General features: G+C 49.2%; 2 long non-coding RNA genes across 4 annotated transcripts in view; one reads left to right on the top strand and one right to left on the bottom strand.

Annotated features, from left to right (window-relative positions):
* Positions 1–16488, bottom strand: part of LOC135971212 (uncharacterized) — a 36815-nt gene extending 20327 nt beyond the window's left edge. The window contains exons 1-2 of the long non-coding RNA XR_012413527.1: positions 15950–16488; positions 4809–11826 (exon numbers count right to left, since the gene is read on the bottom strand). This is a non-coding gene — a long non-coding RNA (uncharacterized lncRNA). The remainder of the gene's footprint in view (positions 1–4808; positions 11827–15949) is intronic.
* Positions 10839–22668, top strand: part of LOC123571572 (uncharacterized) — a 50236-nt gene continuing 38406 nt past the window's right edge. For all 3 annotated transcript variants that reach the window (XR_012413529.1, XR_012413530.1, XR_012413528.1), the window contains exon 1: positions 10839–22180. This is a non-coding gene — a long non-coding RNA (uncharacterized lncRNA). The remainder of the gene's footprint in view (positions 22181–22668) is intronic.

Below are 22668 nucleotides of genomic sequence, written 5' to 3'. Positions count from 1 at the left end.
ACATTTGAAATGAGGTGGACTGGGCGTGTCATGTACAAAGGTGAGCTGTTGGGCGCAGACGTTTATGCGCAGCCTCAGTCACAGCCAGGACTGGCTCAGGGTCTGCAGCCTGTGGCAGGAAAGGACACTCATGAGGCCATTCTGTCCAGTCGGGGCTGCCGGCAGGGTCCCAGGGTGGGGCTGTCTGGTCGACCGGCATCTGGAGTCCACCCAGGTCCAGTGGGCAGCGTTCCTCTACACCAGGCTTCTGATTGTGGAGGAGACTTCATGCTGGTTAACACACTGTACAGGAGTAATGTTGTGGGGCTTTGGGGTCCACCTTCCCTATGATGCCGGTTACATTTCTCTCCGGACCTCACAGCCACAGAGATTGCACCTCGTCTGACAGCAGGGGGTGCCATGTTGACATAGTAATTTATTGTATTAACCTTTTTATTACTATTTTAATAACTTTTTTTTTTCTTTTTAAAGAGATAGGGTATTGCTGTGTTACTCAAGCCAGTCTTGAACTCCTGGCCTCAAGCAATCCTCCCACCTCGGCCTCCCAAAGTGCTGGGCTTATAGACGTGAGCCAGTGCGCCCAGCCTACAGCCACGTTTTTAAAACTCAGCAGTTTAAAAATCCTATTCCTTTTACCCCCTCAAGCAGGCTGGTTGGCCTTGTGCAAACTGGGGTGTCACGATCTTAGCCCCCCTTTTATTTTTCCCTTTGGCCTCAAATTCTGATGAGAACAGCAGTTACAAAATGGGCTTTAGGTGATCCTTCCGTTACTAAAGCCAGAATTCTCACCAGTTAGAGGTGTCTGTCCCCAGGATTCCAGAAAGCTGTTTTGAATCAAGCCCGTAGCAAATAAGTAAGGAACTAAACTCTTGGTCCTCTGCTTAGTACCAGGGGAATGGGTTAGTTGCTGATACCCTTTGATCTGTGCTCACGTGCTGCATCTCATCACGGGAAGCAGAGTCGCCCTGTGGAATAAAGCCCGGCTCAAGGTGGCGCGTCGAGACGCTTGGGGCTGTCAGTCCCTTATACAGCGGCAGACTTGGAGACTCAGTATCGCGTGCAGAGCCCAGGCAACCGGAGTGCATCCACCTTAGAGACCACATGGACGGTCGGCAAGGTGGATGTCCGGGCATATGGCCTTGACAGGCCCACTGCGAGGTGAATTAGGAATTCGTTAGCAAAGAAATCAAACTCGCCTTTGGGTCCCAACTACTTGGAAGGTTGAGGCGGGAGGATTGCTTGAGGCAGAAGGTCAAGGCCGCGATGAGCCGTGATTGTAATACTGCACTCTGGACTGGGTGACATAGCGAGACTCCAAGTCAAAAAAAACAAAAACAAAAACAAAAACAACAAACCTTACTCTTCATAGCAAGAGGGAGAATTTATCAAAGTAACTGAAACAAAATCTTAGATGATGTAATTTCAGTGGCTAAGTGAGCTGTCCAGCCCACGTGGCTGGCTCACAACGCAACAGAGCCAGGTGCTGCTGCAACTGCCCCCCAACCCCGATCGCTTGTGGACATTTTCTGTTTTCCCATATCTCCCTTTTGGATACGTAGCTCGCCACTTTATAGCTAAGCATCAGCAAAACAGGTTGTCTATTTTGAAAAGTAACTATTTTGTCTTTTAAGGACAGAAAATGAAGCAGGTGACAATAGCATGGCAACCTGGTGAATAGATTTAGAGGAATATTTAATACTTGGCACCACTCTGATCCCTTCTTCTCTCATGCTTAGTTACAGCTACCGCCTCCTAGGACAGAACACTTTGAGCTCTGTGAGTAGGAATTAAACATGTTCTAAATCAGAAGTTTTAGTTAAGCAGTATTTTATGTGAATGCCCAGATCCTAAGTGTTCACTGTACTGGTGTGTGGTGTTGAAGAAGGAACGAGGGCTTGGGGCCACGTCTGTGGTGCAGCGTCCGGGTTCCCATATGTGAGATGAGGGCCATGAGACACGGCCTGGAAGGTTCAGACTGTGGGATTGAAGGGATCTACCCACTCCTGGAAAGCCTCAAGTCTAACTTGACTTGGGCTGGTTTTAGGGAGATGCTGGCAGCGCTGTCCACACAGGTCACTGGGAGGGGCTCCGGCACCGTCCCCGTCAGGTGTCTCATGATCAGCCCAGCTTGCTCATCTCAGAAGCTGTTGGTCGTGTTCTCGTTCCTGTTGTTCGTTGCGTGTTATTTAGGTTCTGTTCATGTGGGGACCTAGGAAGTTCCACAGTGGGCGGAGAGCCGCTGAGCCGCCTTCCTGCCTGGACGCCAGCCCCACGGAGGACCGTAACTGCTTGAGGTTGGCTTCTGCCCCCGGCCTCACCTGTGGAGGCATTGATGCAGTGGTACTTTCTAAGCTCCTGGGGCACACAGTGCTGTTGTGTGGATCCACAGGCCACTGTGGCGTCCAAGCACGTGCTCCCGGAGGAGAGGACTCTGCGGGCACTGATAGTGGGAGCTGGCTGAGAGTCCAGCGAGTTGAGACTCCCTGTGACGTGCACAGCTGCCATCTGCACAGCCCCTCCTGACGCCAAGATGGTTGTGCGACAAATGCACAAAGCACATCTCCAGCAAAAAGCCGCCGAGTGTCCACATCCAGGATATCCACCACGGTGGCTTTTTGGTGTTAATACGATGAATGTGAGCAGCAGGTGGTCTGCATTGAGTGTGACTGTGCCACTGCAGTTTTGTTCTCATGTCTTGATGAGCATGAACGGTTCCTGACGAGGGTAGATAAGGATGCTGTGACCTGAGACTCTGCAGTATTGTAGCTTGAGGAACCAAGGAGTTTTTCTGTCTTGCAAACCTGTCAGGGAGGATGTTCCAGGCTGGTGACTGCTCCATGAGGTATTCAGAGATCCAGGTTTCTTCCCGACCCCTGCTCTGCGTTCCCAGGGACACGGCTGTCCTTGCCGTGGTTGGGAATGGGTGATTGCCATGCTGGCAGGGGAGGCTTAAGGTGAGAGTGGCCCTGATTTACCTAATCTACATAATGACAGGGAGCCTGGGAGTAAAGTGTAGCCATGGCCTGGAGGATGGATGATGGATGTTGGTGAACGACTGGCTGCACTCACCGCAGCTGGCCCAGGAATGGGGAAGGATGGCTGAGTATGCCGTTCAACGGTACCTGGTTCTTTCAGATTTGACTTCCTTATGGATTTTCTGCTGTAAAGAGGAGAGAGCCTGTGGTTCTAGGCCAAGCATCTCACTCATCTCATAGCATCTTGTATCCCTCAGCCAACATTTATGTCAAGTTTTAGAAGTCCTATCAAACTGGCAAGCATTTCTCAATTTGGTTTAACCATTGGATTTTGTATCTGTGTCTGCATGTCTATTTTACATCTATGTGGTTATTTGACACTCTGTAGTACCTTTGTAATAGGTTCTATTTGGTGGAAGTTACTTTCAACAAACCCTTGCTGCTACTTGAATTTTCAAGGTTGCAAGTAGAAAGGAGAGAATAAAAACCACATCTTCTCTAATTTTAAAATGTGTTGTTTCTCAAATCACACCAGAAGTAAAGATATTACAAATTACAAAAGCAGCCAGAATCAAGGTTAAGAGATTTCTGGGCGATTCTGGCTAATCAGCAGTATTTGCTGAGGTGTGTGCAGCAGAGCAACATGCCAAAACGCCCGGGACGGGGGAGAGTTGGGAGGCCAGGCTGTGACTTCGGAGGTGCTGTTGCCTCAGGGAGAGGAGCTAGATGTAGAGAGGATAAATGGCCACAGGTGTGACCACCGCCATCCTTGCCGCGGTACGGAGGCCTTTCTACAGGGGCCTTTGTGAGCTGAATTAAAAATCGAAATTGAGAGAGTGCAATGCATTCTTAGTTTTTAAAATAAAATGCTAATAGAGAACGTTTTGTTTGTAAGAATGTAAAGTGTTACATCTTTGTTTAGAATTTAAGAATAATAATTTGCTTCTGAGATCTTTGTGACTGAGATTTGAAATCTTAAGTATGGTTTTTTCTTCCATGTTTTATACATATGCACGTATACACATATATGTAAGGTATATAAAAGGAAAATAAGCGTGTCTGTATTCACATTTATATACACTTCCATAATGTGTATACTTCCAGTCACACTTAGGTCTAAGAGACTATGACTTGACTTGATAACCATGAGAGGGTAATCGCGCCTCCCGTGTTCCAGGCCTCACACAGCCCGTGCCAGGTTTTGGAAGCAGGAATTTGTCTGCAGCCACTTCGGGAAGCATGTGGTTGCCAGGATTGCCTAGAGCTCCAGGCTGTCTCCAGTCCCAGCCTCCCTGGGGTAGAAGCTGCCCTACCAGGGGCCTGGACATGGATGTTAGGGCCTGGAGCCAGGGACCGCTCCTGAAGCGGGGGGCTCCCCTCACGGCTGGGCATGAGAACCGAGGATAGGAGGCGGAACCAGCCTCGGGCCAGTGCACGGCCTCCCTGAAGTGCTTGCGGGAAGCCCCAGCTGCACTTTGCTGACCCCATAGACAGCACCTCACTCTGTGAGATCCCCCTGGCCCACCCCTCAGGTTCCTAAAATGATGAAGGTTTCCTGAGCTGTGAATTTTTAGGTCTAGGCTAAAAAGTCCTGGGACAGGCTCACAGGGTTCTTTATGTAGAAATGATGAGTGTGCTGGTGACTCAGAGCAGGCACTGCACCCTCACTCCAGGGTCCTTCATGCCAGGTGGAAACGAGCGTGTGGGTCACCCAGAGTCCCTGCATCGTCACTCCAGTCACTGCTCTTTGGTTTCTTAATTAAAAGCCTAAAAGCCTTGATAATGAAAATGCATTCTCCCCAGAGAGTCGAGTTTCCGGTTATGGAGGCTCACCTGTAAATGCCGTGCCAGGTCAAATATGCTGAGATCTGGGCCAGGTCCTGCTTCCTGCCCACGGCCAAAGCAGGTACTTCATTTGGGAGGTGACCCAGGGGGATATCTGAGAGGCCTGCCGGTCCCCGAGGGATGAATCCGCTGGCCTTCACATTCTGCTCCGGCCTCCATCAGCTCCTTTCTACCTGCAAACTGCCGGCTTTGACGTTGCCATCATTGGAGATATGTTAGGGACTTAGTATGGGTTGACACCCATAGGACCAGCAGATCGTGGAAAGGTGGGAACCAGGGCTGGGAGGGTGGTGACCACGGCCAAACTGAGAACCGTGGTGGGCTGGGAGGTCCATCTTCTGTCTGAAGTGTTTTTCAAAATATAAAACATAGTGTCTCAGGAGCATGAGAGGGCAGGCCACAGACGGGGAGAACGCATCTGTAAAAGACTCATCTGAGAAAGGCTGTTATCCAAACCGTGCAAGGAACTCTCAAAACTCAACAAGAAAATGAACAACCTGATTAAAAATGGACCAAAGACCTGGACAGATACCCCAACAAAGAAGATACACAGATGGCAAATCTACACGTGGAAACATGACCCGCGTCTTATGTCATAGGGTGAGGCGTCACTGTGCACCCATCGGCCTGGCCAAAACACGAACTCCGACACTGCCGCGTGCTGGTGGGTGTGTGGGCATCAGGACCCTCACTCATCGCTGGGGGAAGTGGGGCAGCTGCTGTAGGAGGCAGCGTGGCGGTTTTCCGTGGAACTAAGCTCTCCGACCACAGGAGCAATCACAGTCCTGGACGTTTACTCGGAGGAGCTGAAAGTTTACTTCCATGCGGAAATGTGCACACAGACGTTGACAGCAGCTTTATAATTGCCAAAACTAGAAAGCAACCAAGATGCCCTTCAGCAGGTGAATGGATAAACTGTGGTATGTCAGATACTGGGATATTATTCAGCACTAAAAAGAACTGGACCCCTAAGCCATGAAGACAAGGAAGGATCTTAAATGCATGTTGCTAAGTGAGACTCCAATCTGGAAAGGCTGCCTGCTGTCTGAGTCCAACCACAGCACAGTCTGGAAAAGGCAAAGCTGTGGAGACAGTCAAACAGTCAGTGGCTGCCAGGGGCTGGGGAAGGGAGAGATGAATGGGAGGAGCATAGGGGATATGGAAGGTGGGAAACAACTCCAGGTGGGGCTTTCATGGGGGATGCATGCCGTTCCACGTCTGTGAAACCCACAGAGTGAGCAGCAGCAGGCCGAGTCCTCGTGTGAGCTGTGGACTGTGGGTGGTGGTGCCGTGTTGATGCGGGTCTGTCGGTCGTAGAGACATGCTGGTCTGGTGAGGGCAGGAGAATGATGGAGGCTGTGCCTGTGCTGGGAAAGGAGATAGGTGAGGACTCTCTGTACTTTCCTCTTGATTTTGCTATGAACCAAAAACTGCTTTTAAAAATGTCTATTGAAAAGACAAACAAAAGAGTGCTGGCCAGACAACATCTGTGTGAGGGTGTGGCCTGTGTTCTACATTCAGAATTTCCGTTAGAATACACACATCTAAATTTTTCAAAGTTAAACCTTTGCATTAAGTAACTCGCTACCAAGTTACAGTATCAGCTTGAGCGCTGCCAGGATGGCCAGGATCCTGTATCCTGACAGGCTTCTCCCCTTGCAGGTGCAGTTGACGTCCATGGCCACATCCCAGTAAGCAGCAGGGCTGGAATCAGGAGTCAGGCTTTGCGGGACAGAGAGGAAGTGAGATCTGTAAGCACGTGGCTGAGGGCCGGCAGGGGGGAACCCATGGCAGGGGGCCGGCAGGGATGACTTTTTGATCAGTTTTCCTTATCGCTGAGGCCTTCCTAGACTTGGGGAGTTGGAGTCCCCACTCTCGGGTGCCTCAGAAACCAAAGGCTGCTCGTAATCCTCAAGTTCCAGATGCCTCAGGGGAGGTACCTGGGTTGTTGGGTGCAGTTCCGTTATTTGCTGCTCGGTGGGATTTGCCCACAGCATTTCTGGTTGTTTCTAAGAGCTGATGTTTGAGCTGCTTATAATCACATATGGATGTCGATCTACCAATAAAAGTTAAGAGCAGAATTTTAGTTCAAAGAGTTGTGAAAATGCTCAAGGTCGTGTACTAATGTATACATTACATTTGTGGAAATATCTAAAAGTCCAGGATTTATATTAAACACTTCTCTTGATTTTTGTGATATCTACCTGTCATTTTTCCATTTGATTAATAGATGTCAGAGAGCTTAAATTTTGAGTGCCTGAATTCACTGAAACTAAAACTTCTTACATCAAATGTAATTGAACTGAACGTAGCCAACAGTGCATGCTTTTATAAGTACTGACTAAAATATATAGAAAAACACATATCCATGAACATGCAGATGGGGGCAACATGTTAAACCGTGGAAGTAGAATTAGTATTCTTTGTTTTCTGAGAAGACAAATTTTTAAAAAGCTAAGGGGTCTTATAACTTTCTAGTTTCCAACTTATTTACCCTAAAGTGGAAGATTGACAGCAGCAGAAGAGGAGATCCTGGGCCAGTGCAGGCTCTGGGAGCAGCGGGGTGAGTGCTGGAAGGAGCTGGCTGGAGGCAGAGCCAGGGAGGGGCTCAGACAGGCCAGGACGGCCTCAGGGCACGCGGCTCAGTGAGTGAGAAAAGGTTCACATTTCTTGGAGAGCCCTTGACTCTGCCCACGGAAAACCCAAACTCCTTCCAACGGGGATGTGCATCTCATGTAAAAGTTGTTACTCCCAGAAAGAAAGCCAGTGGATGTAGAAATTTTATGTATGCAGAAATAATTTCAAATTTGTTTCTAACCTTATCCTTTTCTTCCCCCATCTTAATGTGTGGTGACTTTCTGCACACATCTTAGGAGAGCGCTGTATTTCAGTTCCTGTTGGCTCTGTTGTGACTTTGTGGTGTCCGATGTTCTTGTTCTGAGGTTCTGCCCAGAACGTGGCTCCTCCCTGCTGAGCGTTGCTTGTTGAAGGCCCGTGTGGAAACTTTCCCTGTAAGCTCGTTGCCCTCAGCAGTCTTGGTTCAGAAATCTTTAGACCTCCTGAGACTCCACACAACCTTCTAAACTTTCTAGCGTGACCTTTTCATTTTACTGTTCCCCACTAACTCAGATGTTTTCCAGAATGTAAGTAATCTGCTGCATGCAGGGCGGGGAGTGCCCTCCGTTGGCTCTGGGGAGAAGCATCGCTGTTTCTCCGGGTGGAGCTTCCCGCCCACCATGGTGTGCTCCAAGACGCAGCAGGGTTCCTTGGCAGAAGTAACCGTCGAAGGCCCGTGTCTCCGTGGCATGGTGGCTGTGGGTATGCGGCCTCGCGGCCATACCGGCCCCTCCCCATCAATGGCACCACGGAGAGGAGCAGGGGGAGGCCTGGGATCTGTCTCCAGAGTCACAGCTGTGCTTCCGAGACTGCGTCGTCCGTTTGTAACTAGACATGCAGAGAAAGTGTTGGAGATCAGCAGGAGACGGTATCTGTCCCTAATGAGCTCAGGCATGCCCTTGAGAGGGTCAGGTTTCTGTGCGGCTGATCTGGACTCAGCCTGGCTGTGGCAGTGCAGGTGACTGCTGGGCTTTGGCAAGGCTGCACCCACTGTCCGTCTGAAATGGCCCCCTTCCCTGGCTCACGGTGCCAACTGGGTGCCCAGGCCTGTGTATGTGTCGGGGAAGGGGTGGGTGGGGGTCCTACTTTATTGCCGTATCCAATGGCACGCGGGGTCAGCACTCAGGAAACATGTGCTGTGTGGGTCAGCGATTGAGTTCAGAAACCTGGAAAATTCAGCAGTGTAGGCTTTGGGCATGACCCGTCCAGCCTTGGGGCTCTTTCTCTGAATTTCCTTCCATGGCATCCTCCTCATCCCAGGGGCCCCTGTCCCCGTATGGCTGTTGGCAGCTTCACAGGTTCCTCTGCCTCCCCTCCCAGGCCCTGGAGTGGCTGGGACAGCTAGTGGCTGTGCAGACCCCACAGCCAGTAGATCGTTGGTGCCAACGCCTTGGGCCTGGGTTACCTGAGTCAAGGACTCCAGTACATGGCTGAGCTCACCCCGAATGTCTGGATCAGAAGGCCTTGGGTTGCAGAAAGGTGGGAGTTCGATATCGAAGGACAGCCTCCAAAGCAGAAGGGGAAATGGCTGTGCTGGATGGGCAGCTAGAAGAGTCTGTGCACAGCCTGGGACCCAGTGCAGACACAGAGCTGACATGGGCACTGCAGTGACACGGCCACCATGGAAGTGGGCAAAGTTATAGGCTTCAGATCGATATGGAGGGGCTGGTCTAAAACAATCCTCTGTTTCCTTTAATCCTAGCAACTGCTGGCTTTTGGGGTGGGGGAGTGAGATCTGTGGTGGCCGCGAGGAGAGACAGGGATTTTAATTAAACCCCTCTTTCTGGGAGAGGGGAGTAGCCGTTTCTGTAGGGCAGTGAGCATCGTCATCTCAGGCAGCTCAGGCTGCTGTAACGAAACATCATTGACTGAGCGGCTTATGAACAACAGGAATTTGTTTCTCACAGTTCTAGCGGCTGGATGGCAGGATCAGGGTGCCGCACGGGTGGATTCTGGTGTGGGCTCCTTCCCGGTTGGCACACACCTTCTCTCTGGCCCTGACACAATGGGAGGGTGAGGGATTTGCTGGGCCCCTTTCTGAGGCACAAATCCCATTCAAGGGTCTCCAGCCTCGGGAACTCATCACCTCCCAAAGACCTCCTGACAGCATCACATTGAGGGTGAGGATTTCAACCTGTGTTTTGGGGGGCAGGCAGTTCGTAATCTTCACCCTCTTTGTGTATTTCTGACTCAACATTGAGTCTGCCTTTGGCTCTCCAGGGGACAGAGCCTGTGTGGACACTGAGCAAGGTCAGAGCTGCAAGCATGTGCACATCGGGGGCAAGGGAGCTGCCAGGGGTGTGAGAAGGGGGTTTCAGCGTCAATCGGAGCTGCTTTCCTGGCAAATGTACTCATAAGCTATCCTGGCAACATTTGCTTTTCACGAAGAGTCGATGAGGCAGTGGGGGCAGCAGGCGGTGTTGCCAGAAGCTTGGAACTGATGGGCAGCAGAGAAGGGGCAGAGGCCATGACCTTGGGGTGGTCAGCAGTGCCAGGTGTCTGCCCTCCAGGTCTCAAGTCTGTGATTGTGCAGAGACTGAGCAGACCGGGGCTTGCCGGCCGGTGTGGCTCTCATGCAGGTGATTATCGGGGTTGCCTTCTATGTAATGTTCCCTCAACCCCATCCCCCCCCCACCAATTTCTGTAACTAGCAGAAATGCTGCTGCGTTTGATGAAGCCTTGAGTTTCCCATGGAGATGTAGGAATAGCACGATTTGGCTCACGTCAAAATACTTTGCAGTGAAGCTGCACGGAAGAGGATTCTAGGCTTCCATTTGACGTTTTCAACAATGCCTGAGTGTTACAGGACCGTCTTGCTTGTTAAAAAGCACCAGATGAAAAAGGCTACTGGTTAATAAAGGAGACTTTTTACATTAGCACAGAGAGGGTGGCTTGAGATAAATTCAGCGTAACATAGGTGTGTTTGTAAGCCGTCAAAAGGACCATCTCTCTGCTGGCGACACATGTTTTCCGGTATTGGTTTTGTTCTGAAAAAGGATGACTGGCATTCGGCAGAGTCATTCCAGAATTCACCTGGAAGGTGTCCACATGGTGCCTTTTCTCCTGACATTCTGGGCACCACGAGGAATCATTCCTGTCTTCAGCACTAGCAGGAGACTTTTCCTGAACACCTGCTCCTCTTTGGCGTTGTGGGTGTGAAGGGGTCAGAGTGAGCCTGTCTTCATGGAGCTTTCAGACATCATGGGGATAGTGTGGCACAAGTGTCGGGCTCAGGGGGGACGGAGGTTTTCCCCCAGAAAACAGCTGCCGATTCCAGGATGGTCCTCGACCCCTCCTCCCTCTGTTCCTCTGCGTCATGTTTGAATTAAGGCTGTTCTATCGTTGCGGGGGTGTCATGTTAACTGGAAGTGTGCTTTTTTACTGGGCAGTAAGTAAATTAATGGTACATTTTCCAAGGACAGCGAGGTTTGATTTGATGAATCCAGTGGGGGAAAGGAGAAGGGGCTTGGCTGTGTGGGGATGTGTGTGATGGGAGCAGAATGGAGCAGCCATGCAGGCTGTTGGGATGGAGGGGCCACGCCCGCATTTCCATGGGGTCCGTCGCTGTTTGTGCCACTAGACCTGAACCTCTGTCTCTACAGTAGTAACGCATCATTCACGTCCCAGCAGGCCAAGTCCTCAGGAAAATGGGGCCAAAAAGTAGAAAACCATGACCGTAGAAGGTAACGGCACATGACTGAGCTTTCTGGGTGGTGCGTCTTTGTGATAAAAACAGTCCTGAGCTGAAAACCAGGATGAAAACGAACCGTCCTCCGTGCTGAAGTCGGAAGAGGTGTGCTTGGCTCTCCGCAGTGCCTGCCTGTTTGGGCGGTGATTACTGCAGGTCACACGTGCTGTACAGGAGGAGGGCAGTGAACTCTGGAGCCAGGCTGGCCGGGTGCAAGTCCCAGCTCCATAGCCAGCTCTGTGATCTGGGACAATTCACCTATGTCCTCTGCCTCTCGGTTTCCTCCTCTGTAAAAGGGGGGTAATAGTCGCATCTATCTGAAAGGGCTATGTGAGAATTAAACGACCTTGTAAATGTAAGGGGCTGAGAACAGTATCTGCTCTTGGTGAGCAGAAGGCTGACCAAGGAGGTGACCAGCAAAATACCCCTTTCGAAGCCTCAATACTGTTCCATAGTGAGCAAAGACACAGCTCCTCTATGGACGAAGCCATTAATAGTCGATCCTGGCAGGCAGAGTGCAGATTCCTTCGAATCAGAAATTTGAACTCGGGCCAACGACTGCTGTACTGATTGAGTAAATCTTAGGATTTGTTGTTAATGGTAAAGTCTACAAAAACAGAAACAGTCTGAAGGAGTTTGAGAGGGTGTGGGCTCAGCTGCAATCTCTCCTCCCAAGGCCGTTGGTTAACATCATCTCCAGCCCTGTGGAAAGACAGCAGCAGTGAAGAAAATGTCGGACAAACATTTGGTGTGTTTGTACACTTCTCCCAGAAATCCTAAATGCTTTGCATGTTTCAGCTAATAATTCATGAAAATGGATTATGCTGACCATTTTATAACCTACTTCACTGCTCTCCTGTCTAAATCCATCCCTTTGTGACACATTTTTTACACTTGGCTCATTTTTTCAATTGTGTTTGCTGTCTTACTGCCATGTAAAGGATAAACGTGCATGTCTATGTTGATTTGACTGAGACAGCTAATGCTAAATATGTCTCTGTTCCTTGAAGGTTGACTTGTGATGGTGTCATTTAAGTCTCTTACTTTTTCCCCTTGAGTCAGCAAAATATTCCATGTTACTTTGAGCAAAACTTGCTCACTAGTGTTATGGAGGGTATAAAAGCAAATGGAATAAGTTTCCTGCCTTCAGGAGGATTGAAATCTCAAAGTCGGTATGACAGCATGGATGGGAGTCAGCTCAGTTTGCAGCTTTTAAAACATGTTGGAATCTTTCCTCTGCCACTTTTAATGGTGAGACCCTGAGCAAATCATTTCCACAAGCATCAGGCTCCCCATCTATGACATGGAAGTAAAAATAGCAATCTTGACAAAATTGTGATGACTACAGACGTGTACCTAACCTCTTATTTACCGCCTCCCGATAGAAGATATTGTAACTCATCCCATTTGAGAGCAGGTGGTGATCACCCCATCCTGTGAGATTCAAGTATAATAATTATCTGGAATCCCCCATCTGCAGGCGAGGAAGACCCAGCAGCCCTCACAATGTCTTCTGGAAACTGGATTTTGTTTGAAGGGTGAACTGACTCCAAGTTTCTTCTGTTTTCACGTATTGTCCTTCCTACGTGTCTCCTGGGGTTTTTCCCTACCTCCCAATCTACATTAACCTGATAACAGCCAGCTATGTTTTCTAGAATTCCCCTAAATTGACTCATGCCAAATACTGAATACAGTAGATTGGGAGGGTTCATTAAATCACGATAGAGCATCCTAAAGAAGGAAAGTAGACACCTTTGTTCTTAAAGGGTCTTCAGCCATCCCACCCTGGAGGTGGTTGCTGATTGCCTCTTCTCCTCGGGCAGTCTTGTTACTATGCATCACTTTTTTTTTTTTTTTTTCCTGAGATGAAGTCTCTGTCACTCAGGCTGGAGTGCAGTGTCATGATCTTGTCTCACTGCAACCTCCATCTCCTGGGTTCAAGTGATTCTCCTGCCTCAGCCTTCCGAGTAGCTGGACTACAGGTATGTGCCACCACACCCAGCTAATTTTTGTATTTTTGGTAGAGACAGGGTTTCACAATATTGGTCAGACTGGTCTTGAACTCTTGACTTCGTGATCCATCCACGTTGGCTTCCCAAAGTGCTAGGATTACAGGCGTGAGTCACCGCACCCGGCCTGCATCACTTTTTATGCCTCGTCTTCATCCTTACAGCTTCTCCTTCCTAGGGGCCTCAACTCCCAACCCTGGAGTAAGGGTCACAACTGTCCATCTTCATGCAACACAGCTTAGTTCCCCTTCTTCTCCTCCCCACCATGCCCTATGGGCTGCTTTTCTACAACCAGAATGGAGACCCAGGGAGATCTGCTAAACTAAGACAGTTCTCACCCCTGGGAGAAAAATCTACTTCCCAGTTCTCAGTCCTGCTAAACTATTGTTAAGATAAAGAAGGACCATGATAAATCCTATTGGCTAAGAGAAGAAGATTCTCCAGGTTGCCATAGGACAAGAGAGGAAGTGACAGAATCTGCAGCCATTTGGTCGAATATGTGATATGTGAGTCATTCTGAGGAATACGTTAAAATTCTGTACTCAGATCTTGGAAAATGATATTGCCAGTAGAGGGAAGAATGTAACAAAAAACCCAGGCAGAAAACAAACAAGTGTGTGTGGAGAAGAACAATAATGTGATGTGAATGAAGGGTTCGGTGTCATGAGTGAGAAATGGCTGACCGAAAGTAGGGAGATGCAGAGAGGAAGATACCACGGGAAGACTGAACATCACATTAAGTGATTTAGGTGATTCTGCCTGCAGTGCAAATATTTTGGGCTCTGAAGTGAAGTCATCAAAAGGTTTACGTCTGTAATGGAGGATTGGTCTAGATAGCCTCTCAGATCCCACTCGGCTTTGAGATCCTTGATTCCGGGTCACACCTGCGGGTCTGGAGGGCAGTTCTTCAGGGTCATGAAGGAAGGATTCCAGGAGGCTGGAACATGAAGGACATTCAGGTGACCACATCAAGAGATCAAGTGGGGTAACAAGAGCCTGAACTAGAAGGAATGCAGTGTAAATACGAAGAAGAGGAAATGGGAAACTGACTAGAAACGATAAGTAGAGAAAAAGGGAAACGTGTGATTCCAAGGTTTAGAACAGTATTTGTAAGTTACAGTCCCACAACTTCTTGCATAAACAGTAAGTATCTAAGAGAGTCATTTTAAAAAGAATAGCAAACTTCCAAGTTCCACTGAAAGACATCAGCATCTCTGTGGAGTGAATTGGGGAAAGAGAATGAAGAAGTCTGTTCAACTTTTAGATATACAAAATGTGAATTGAATTGCATGAGTGACACCAACAATGTGAAGATATTTAACAGGAGCTCTTTTTTGCCTTTTTGGCCTGTAGTATTTAATCCTTCTATCATCATTATCGTCCTTTCTCTAATTTAATATCTTTGAACCTTTCTTCAAAAATCCACTATGTATAGGTAACACGTTTGTGAGATTATTACTAGACCCTCTAGGAGGTTTCATTAACCCAGTTTTGATAGTTCAGGTAAGTCCTCCACCATTTTTTTTCCAAGTTGTCTTAGCTCTTTTGGGTTCTTTAAATTTCCAGACACATTTTGGAATCTGCTAGTTCATTTCTACTGAAAAAAAATAAAATAAAATAAAATAAAATGCTGGGATTTTGATTGGAATTGCATTAAACCTCTGATCCACAAGGGCAGAACTGACATCTTAACAATATTGAGCCTGCTGATCCATGAACGCAGTATATCACTTCATTTATTTAGTTCTTTAATTTATCTCAGCATCACTGCCTGCTTTACAGTGCATAGATCTTACACATCTTTTGTCAGATTTAGTCTTAATATTACTTTGTAAATTTCCATTTCCAATTATTTCTTTGCCAGTGTATAAAGAGATAAATACTGCTTATGGAAAGTTTGCAAGATACAAGCTAAACCCAAACTCACTTATTAGTAAGTAATTTATTATTATTAGTTTTAGTGGCTTTTTGTGATTTCAGGAGATTTTCCACACGGGTGATCACGTCACCTGCAGATACAGATAGTTTTAAATCTTATTTTCTAATAAGGGTGCATTTTATGTGCTTTAACTTGCCTTATTGCACTGACTAGACTCCAAAAAAATGCTGAAAAGCAGTGAGAAAAAAGTCATCAGGTGGGATGGTAAATACAGCCCTTGTTCTTCCATTTTGACCTGAAGCACCCAGTGTGATCATTTTCTCATTTGATTTTTGTGAGGACTTTTTGTTTCCTTTTTTTCCTTTATTTTTTTTAAAAATACACTTTATCTTTTAGGCAGTTTCACGTTCACAGAAAAATTGAGGGAAAGGTGCAGAGAGACCTTCTATATGCCTTCCCTTCCCCCACGTGCACAGCCTCCCCAAGTAACAACACTCCTGCCCAGAAGGAGCATTTGTAATAATTGAAGAACCTACGCTGACATATTGTCACCCAGAGTCCACAGTTTACATGAGGGCTCCGTCTTGGTGCTTGTTCTATGGGTTTGAACAAATATGTCATGACATGTATCCACCATGATAGCATCGTACAGAGCAGTTGCACTAAAATCCTAAAAATCTCCGTGTTTCACCTCCTCATCTCTCCCTCTTCCCAACACCTGGGAAGCACGGACATTTTCACTCCATAGTCTGGCCTTTTTCGGGATGTCCTTTAGTTGGAAGCTTACAGTATTTAGTCTTTTCCGAGGGGCCTCTTTTGGGTAGCCGTGCATGTTTAAAGTTCCTACGTGTCTTTTCATGGCTTGACAGCTCACTTCCCTTCAGTGCTAAAGAATATTCCATTGTTTGGATATATCACAGGTTATTTATCCACTCACCTAGTGAAGAACATTTTGGTTTCTTCGTTGCCTCCAAGTTTGAGCAATTATGAATAAAGCTGGAATAAAATTAGCAATTATGATTAAAGCTTCTATAAATGTCCATGTGCAGGTTTTTCTGTGAACACAAGTTTTCAACTCCTTTGGATAAATACCTAAGAGTGCAATTGCTGGAGCACATGTTAAGAGGATATCTCGTGCCCATCAATGATACACTGGATACACAAAATGTGGCACGTATATACCACGGAATACTATGCAACCATAAAAAAGAATGGGTTCCTGTCCTTTACAGGGACATGGATGAAGCTGGAAGCCATCATTCTCAGCAAACTAAAAGAGGAACAGAAAACCAAACACCACATGCGCTCACTCATAAGTGGCAGTGGAACAATGAGATCACATGGACACGGGGAGGGGAACGACACACACGGGGGCCTGTTGGGGGGTGGGGGCAAGAGGAGGGAGGGCATTAGGACAAATACTTCATGCATGCAGGGCTTAAAACCTAGATGATGGGTTGACAGGTGCAGCAAACCCCCATGGCACATGTATACCTATGTAACACACCTGCATATGTATCTAAGAACTTAAAGTAAAATGTAAAAATAAAAAATAGGGAGTATAGTTTGGTAAGACAATGTGATAATTTTACAAACACAAAACATGTCATACCCACTTCCCCACCTCCCTCAAGTGCTTTCAACAGCATCCTGTTGCTGTTATTAAGAGAATAAAGCATCTACCATCATCTCCCAGCCCCTGCCTGCCTGCCTTCATTCTTGTCTTGTGCCACTTTCTCCCGTGTTTACTTCCTTGCACGTGCCTGTTTCCTGCTGCAAGAGGCATTCTGCACGCACCCCCATCTCTGTTTAGACCGTGGTGTCCCTACACTCCACCCCCCTCAACAAGCAACCTCTACTTCTCTCCAGACTGCAAGGGGATCATACCTTCCAGAATGCATCGGTTTTCTACCTCTCATCCCAAGATACGCCAGATTCTTTTACAGCATAAATTTAGAGAACCCCGCTTCCCTTTCTTTGGTGCGCTTTCCTCAATTCTTCATCAGAAACCCATTAGACTGATTATCATATTAGTGCCCATTCTCCCCATCAGGCCGCAAGTTCGTGTGAGCAGGGGCCACAGTCATGTTGGTGAACCACGGTATTCTCAGTGACTATCCATGTGCTTAGAAAGTATTTGCTGAATGAGTCAATGGGTCTGCAGTTCCAACCAAAGCTAGAAGCTTGACTTTGGAAGAATGAAAGTAGATAACATCTCCAAAGCAGACCCCATAGCATGAAAAAAGAAAGGAAGAACGGAGGCAGAGCTGAAGGATGAATATTGGCACAGGAGTAGGTGAGAGTTTGATGTAGTTTGAACTACAGCAAAATCTTAAGAGTAGACAAGAGAACAATATGTTGTTTTTGTTCATTCTTTTCAACATTTGCAAAGTTTTTTGCCTCGAGTGTAGTCACTTTTGCATTCAGAGGTTACAGTGCTTGATGGAATGAGGCCATGAAGCACACACACCACCGAGTTTCTAACACAGAGCAATCTGTGAGGAAGGATGGAGACACAGGAAAGGTTCATTTTAAAGCAATGCAAGTGTTTTTTTCATAAAGGCAAAAGACATTTTTTGAAGTGTTTGCATCATACACAAGTCTGCTAAATTTGGTCAAAAAACAGAGAAAACAGTAACAGAGGAACACTTTAGCCCACAAGGAGACCAGCACACCCAGCTCGAGGCCACTCCAGATGAGGAGTGGAGAGTGGTTTCCTCACAGCTGACCCACAGGATCGGGTAACACAAGCAGAAGGGAAACATGGGGACCACAGAGACATCAGACTGTGGACTTCATAGCAAGAGACAGCAACACAAACTAGCGGAGTCATTAAAAACTATGGTAAAAAGAGGTCCACATTCTATTTTAACCTGAAATCAGTGGCACGGGGACCACCACACCACCCTGCAGTTGCCTCCTCCCTCCCCCACACACAGCAGCCTCCTGGGACAACATCCTACTTCCAACTTGCAGTTGCCTCCCGTCCCACCCCCCCACAGTGGCCCCCCTACGACAACATCGTACTTCCACCCTGCAGCTGCCTCCCATCCCCAACACACAGCAGCCTCCTGGGACAACGTCCTACTTGCCGGCCACAGCCTGGAGCCCCCAAAGCATGGAGGGGCTTAGCGAGCCACACAGCATTCCCCCTTCACACCTGGGAAGTCAGCCCCTCACTGAAGTGGGTCCTGCGCCCACCAGCTGTGCACGATCAGAGGTGTGAGGTTATGGACCTGGTCACCCACTGTGCAGAGAGGCGTGAGGTCATGGACCTAGTCACCCGTTGTGCACGATCAGAGGTGTGCAAGGTTCCAGACCTGGTCACCCACTATGCACAATCAGAGGTGTGAGGTGATGGACCCGGTCACCCGCTGGGTATGAATAGAGGTGTGGGTGGTTAGTGACCTGGTCACCAGCTCTGCACAATCAGAGCCATGCGAAGTTGCAGACCTGGTCACCAGCTGCACCCAATCAGAAGCTTTTGAGGTTAGGGACCTGGTCACCTGCTGTGCACAGAAGTGTGAGGTTATGGACCTCGTCACCCGCTGTGCATGATCAGAGGTGGGCCAGGTTAGGGACCATGTGCGTGGTGATGGACCTGATCAGCAGCCAAGACACCTGCCGTTTCCAGTGTCATCCCGGCTTCTTTCAAAACTGGAAAAGTCTTCAGATATTTCCCAAAAGCTTGTCCATCTTTGAAAACGATATGCGTGTGCACAGGTGATACCGATGACTGAAGATTGAAGGTTAGAGCATTCCAGCCCCATGCCCATGTCCCATCCCATCTGCGAAAACTTGAGCACAAACATCTCCCTCTCTGAAGCTCCCTGAACCCTGTGGCAGGCCTGAGACTCAGGTCCAGTGTCCTGTCAGTTACACTGAACAAAATGTAATTCAACACTGGCCATGGGCCCTGTGCTTTAAAAACCACATATAAATCTCCCAAAGAACTACAATCTATGAAAGCTTTCATGGCTAGTATTTTAGGAAGACTGATCAGTCTTGACCTAAATCAAAGCCGACACTGCCCAAATGCACTCCAACCCCAGCTTCGTGCACAGGCAGCCATCGCCTGGCCGTCAGGGTGACCAGCAGCCTGGGCACAGACAGGACCAGCGCCGGTCCCTCCCTGCACCTTAAGGGGGCTTCTGAGCTGCTGTCCATGATCAGTGATGGTGACGCCCAGAGCAGCTTTCCGGGAAAGCAGTAAACCTTTCAGGTTCTCACCTCACGAGGATGGCCATGTATAAATCAACCGCCTTTGTTACTGCCCTGCCATTCTCAAAGAGGAGACGGGTTAAACTTCTTTATCCACATGCCCAACACAAGGCACACCTGCCCCAGCACGAGGCTCATCTACTTAATCCCGGGAAACTCACACAACCCACAATCAGAGGCCGCACACAATCAGAGGCCGCGCACAATCCGAGACTGAGCACAATCAGAGACCACACACAATCAGAGGCTGCACAGAGACCACACACAGAGACCCACACAATCAGAGGCCACAATCAGAGACTATACACAATCACAGGATGTGCACAATCAGAGGCCATGCACAGTCTCTGCAACCTCATCAGAAACTGTTTCTGACCATTCACCTGAGGCCACCAAGTTTAAATGAGAGGCCCAGGTTTTAAAAGACAGCAGGAGTTCTCTGAAGGCAAACTCCGTGCATTCCACCATCAGCACCATTTGTGCCTGTCACGGTCAGGAAGAACCACAACCACGTCTCGGTGCCCTTGCAGTGCAGGGCGCTGCGTTTCTCCCCCTTTCCAAACCCGCGGCGGCTCCTGGCGACCCAGCGCCTCTGCTCAGCCACACGCCCCCAAGGCCTTCCTCCCTCACCCCACAGGGGAGCTCCCGCAGCCGGGCTATCTGGCTCATCACTCCGATTCAGTCACTTACACCCTCATTCCAGGCTGAAAATCTCTTCTGAAAATATCCAAATCTTACCCACGTCAGGCTCCATCTTTTCCCCAGAGCTCCTCATCCCCTCCAGAGCAGCAGCCCTGGTGCCCGTGCAGCCGGGGCCTGTGGGCAGATCCGTGGGCTCAGAATGCCCAGCCCCTCAGCCCCTCTGTGTGTCCCCTTACTCCCTGCTCCCTGGCGTTAATGCCCTCCGTCTTCGATTTCCTGATAGGCAAAAGGGGGTTAATTCTAAGAGTGCTAACCGAACTGGATCACTTAACACCATGTCGGGCCCAGAATACCCCTTGGTCAATGACAGGTATTGCTGCGCTGTTACCATTGCGCTGGGTCCAGGTTTCCTGTGAGCCCTTTAGGCTCTTTGCCGTAAAGGCCACTCAATGGTCCTGTCCAAGCCTGTCTGTGGCAGATGGACAGGTGAGTGGCCGATGCACACGTGTGATGCTGAATGGGATCGTGCAAAGCTGGCCCCGCGTATTGTGGTCAACGTAAGAAAAAAGTCGCCCATGCTTGCTTGCTGCTGCCCTGCGGTGTCCAGAAGGAGCCGCTTAAAGGCAACTGCGCCGCACCTACCTTCTTGGAAGGAGACGGCAAGACCAGACTGGCTGGAGCTGGGAAGTTGTGCGCTACAGATCAGGGCTGCGTAACCCAGGGAAGGCATCACTCGAAACACGTGCTGGAGGGCAGCCAATCCGACCCGACCGTCCACCTCCGGGGTCAGCCATGGGGCTCCACTTGATGTGTCATCCTGATCACCCCTCACAGAGCAAATGAGCCTTTGACTTCAGCCTGTCCTAGGTACAACACCGACTCCCACCTCCCACGTCCTGAACCAGCCTGTTCCGGGGATTGCTGTGGAGGTAGAGGAGCAGGCCCAAGACATCTAGTGGCATTTCCTGGCAAGGACACTCACCATGCTCGACCATAAAACTCGGGTCAACTGGTTTTTCGGAGGGACTGTAATTTACTTGTGGCACGCATGGATACTGATTGACCCAGGGAGGGGCACGGAGGAGGCTGAAGGAAAACCCATGGTGACTGCGCCAGGCATTCCCGCACACACCGACATCTTCAGACTGGGGCGGCGTCCTAGTCTTACAATCAAACCGAAAGCCCAGAGAAACTAGGGACCTTGTCCAAGACCAGCAACAGGTATGTGGGCAGCTGGGATTCAACTAAGTCCTTTCCTGGATCCATCCGCGCTGCTCCCTGCCCCCACTCCCACCACCCCGCCATGGCCCCCGATAGACACAGCAGGTCTGAACATCAGGCACCCCGCACGCAGAGTACGGAGCAGAGCCGGCTTCCGCAGTGGGATCTCACACACATCCCACTCCCCTTCTTGCCGAATGCCTCGGGACTCTGTGCGGTCAAGTCTGCAGATGTGGCCTCACTCTGCGCTAGGAGATCTGGGTGGCCGGCAACGTTTTGCAGAGTGCTCCTCCAGACGGGGCTCGTCGGCTGATCCATGAGACACAGGACACCTGAGAGAAGGGCCGACAAACCCCACAAAGTCGCTCCCAACATGGAGAGGACAGGACCACAGCGGGGCTCTCGCAGTCCACGCTTTGGACAGGTCTTGCTGCAAACTGTGGTGCTCGTCAGGCGCGAGGAAGTTTCCCAGGGCAGGAGCTCTAAGTGACACAGCAAAAGCGACACAGGCGATGCAGCAGGATGTACTTCAGCTCAGGGCTCAGGAACCACGGGGTGCAGCGTGGCCTGCAGCAAACCAGACACATCAGAAGCCAATGTCCCACCTTTTACATTCAGTGACATTGAACGGAGGGAGTTATATGTAGCAATCATCTTCCTGGGGGACCCGTACAGCACGCATGACCACCGACACTGACCACGAGTCCTTCCTAGGTCCTGGGGGCTACCCCACTTTACACGCACGGTTCCATGCACAAATCTACGCGTGGCAGTTGTTAGCCCCAGCTTAGAGATGAGGAACACGCTGCTGGAAAAGCTAAGTGAGAAAATCAGACTTCAGCACACCTGCCATCTCCAAGACCACTACTACTCTATGTGCTAGGGTCTCAAGGGTTGGGTGTGTGGCATTTTAAGTGACTAATTGTAGGTGGTTTTCTTCTCTCCTACACCTGTTTAGCCTGAACGTGCACGTACATGCTCTGCTGCAGGGGCACTGCCGTATGTAGACCAGCAATGCTCTTTCCTGCCTCGGGTTCTCGTCACTGCCTTCCGGAAAATCTCACCTGCTTTACAGCCAAGCCAGGTAGGCCTGGTCAGCCGCACAGTGAAACTCCTGCAGTGTCAGAGCTAAGTGCTGGCTGAGACTTTAACGGCGAAGACAGTGGAGTAATGGGGATAAACTGAGCAAAACTGTATTGTAACGCAGATGAACGTCTAGAAGCAAAAGAAACTGACACCCCTGAGAGCAGGCGACTGTCTCTTACTATGATGTTAATAGCAGCTTGCTGTTTCCAGTGTCTCCGTGTGCCAGGGTTTCCAGTCAGCGTTTGTGTTTATCTGCTCTTGGGCTACCTGATCAAACCTCTGCAGAGATCAGGGATATCTAAATTGACCCAGTATCTGCAGGCTGGCTGCTCAGAGGCCGTGGTGTGGAACGGCCAGGACATCGCTTAGTCATACGGGGCACAAGCATGTCACTTGCCACTCCTGTCTTTCTGTTTCATCAAACCCTCTTTTCTCCTGAATATTGACCATAGCAAAGTCATTAGCCTTTGAGATGCATTTGAAACA

Source organism: Macaca fascicularis, chromosome 6, assembly GCF_037993035.2.
Source record: "Macaca fascicularis isolate 582-1 chromosome 6, T2T-MFA8v1.1".
Lineage (NCBI taxonomy): Eukaryota > Metazoa > Chordata > Mammalia > Primates > Cercopithecidae > Macaca > Macaca fascicularis.
This window is presented reverse-complemented; position numbering and strand designations above follow the sequence as displayed.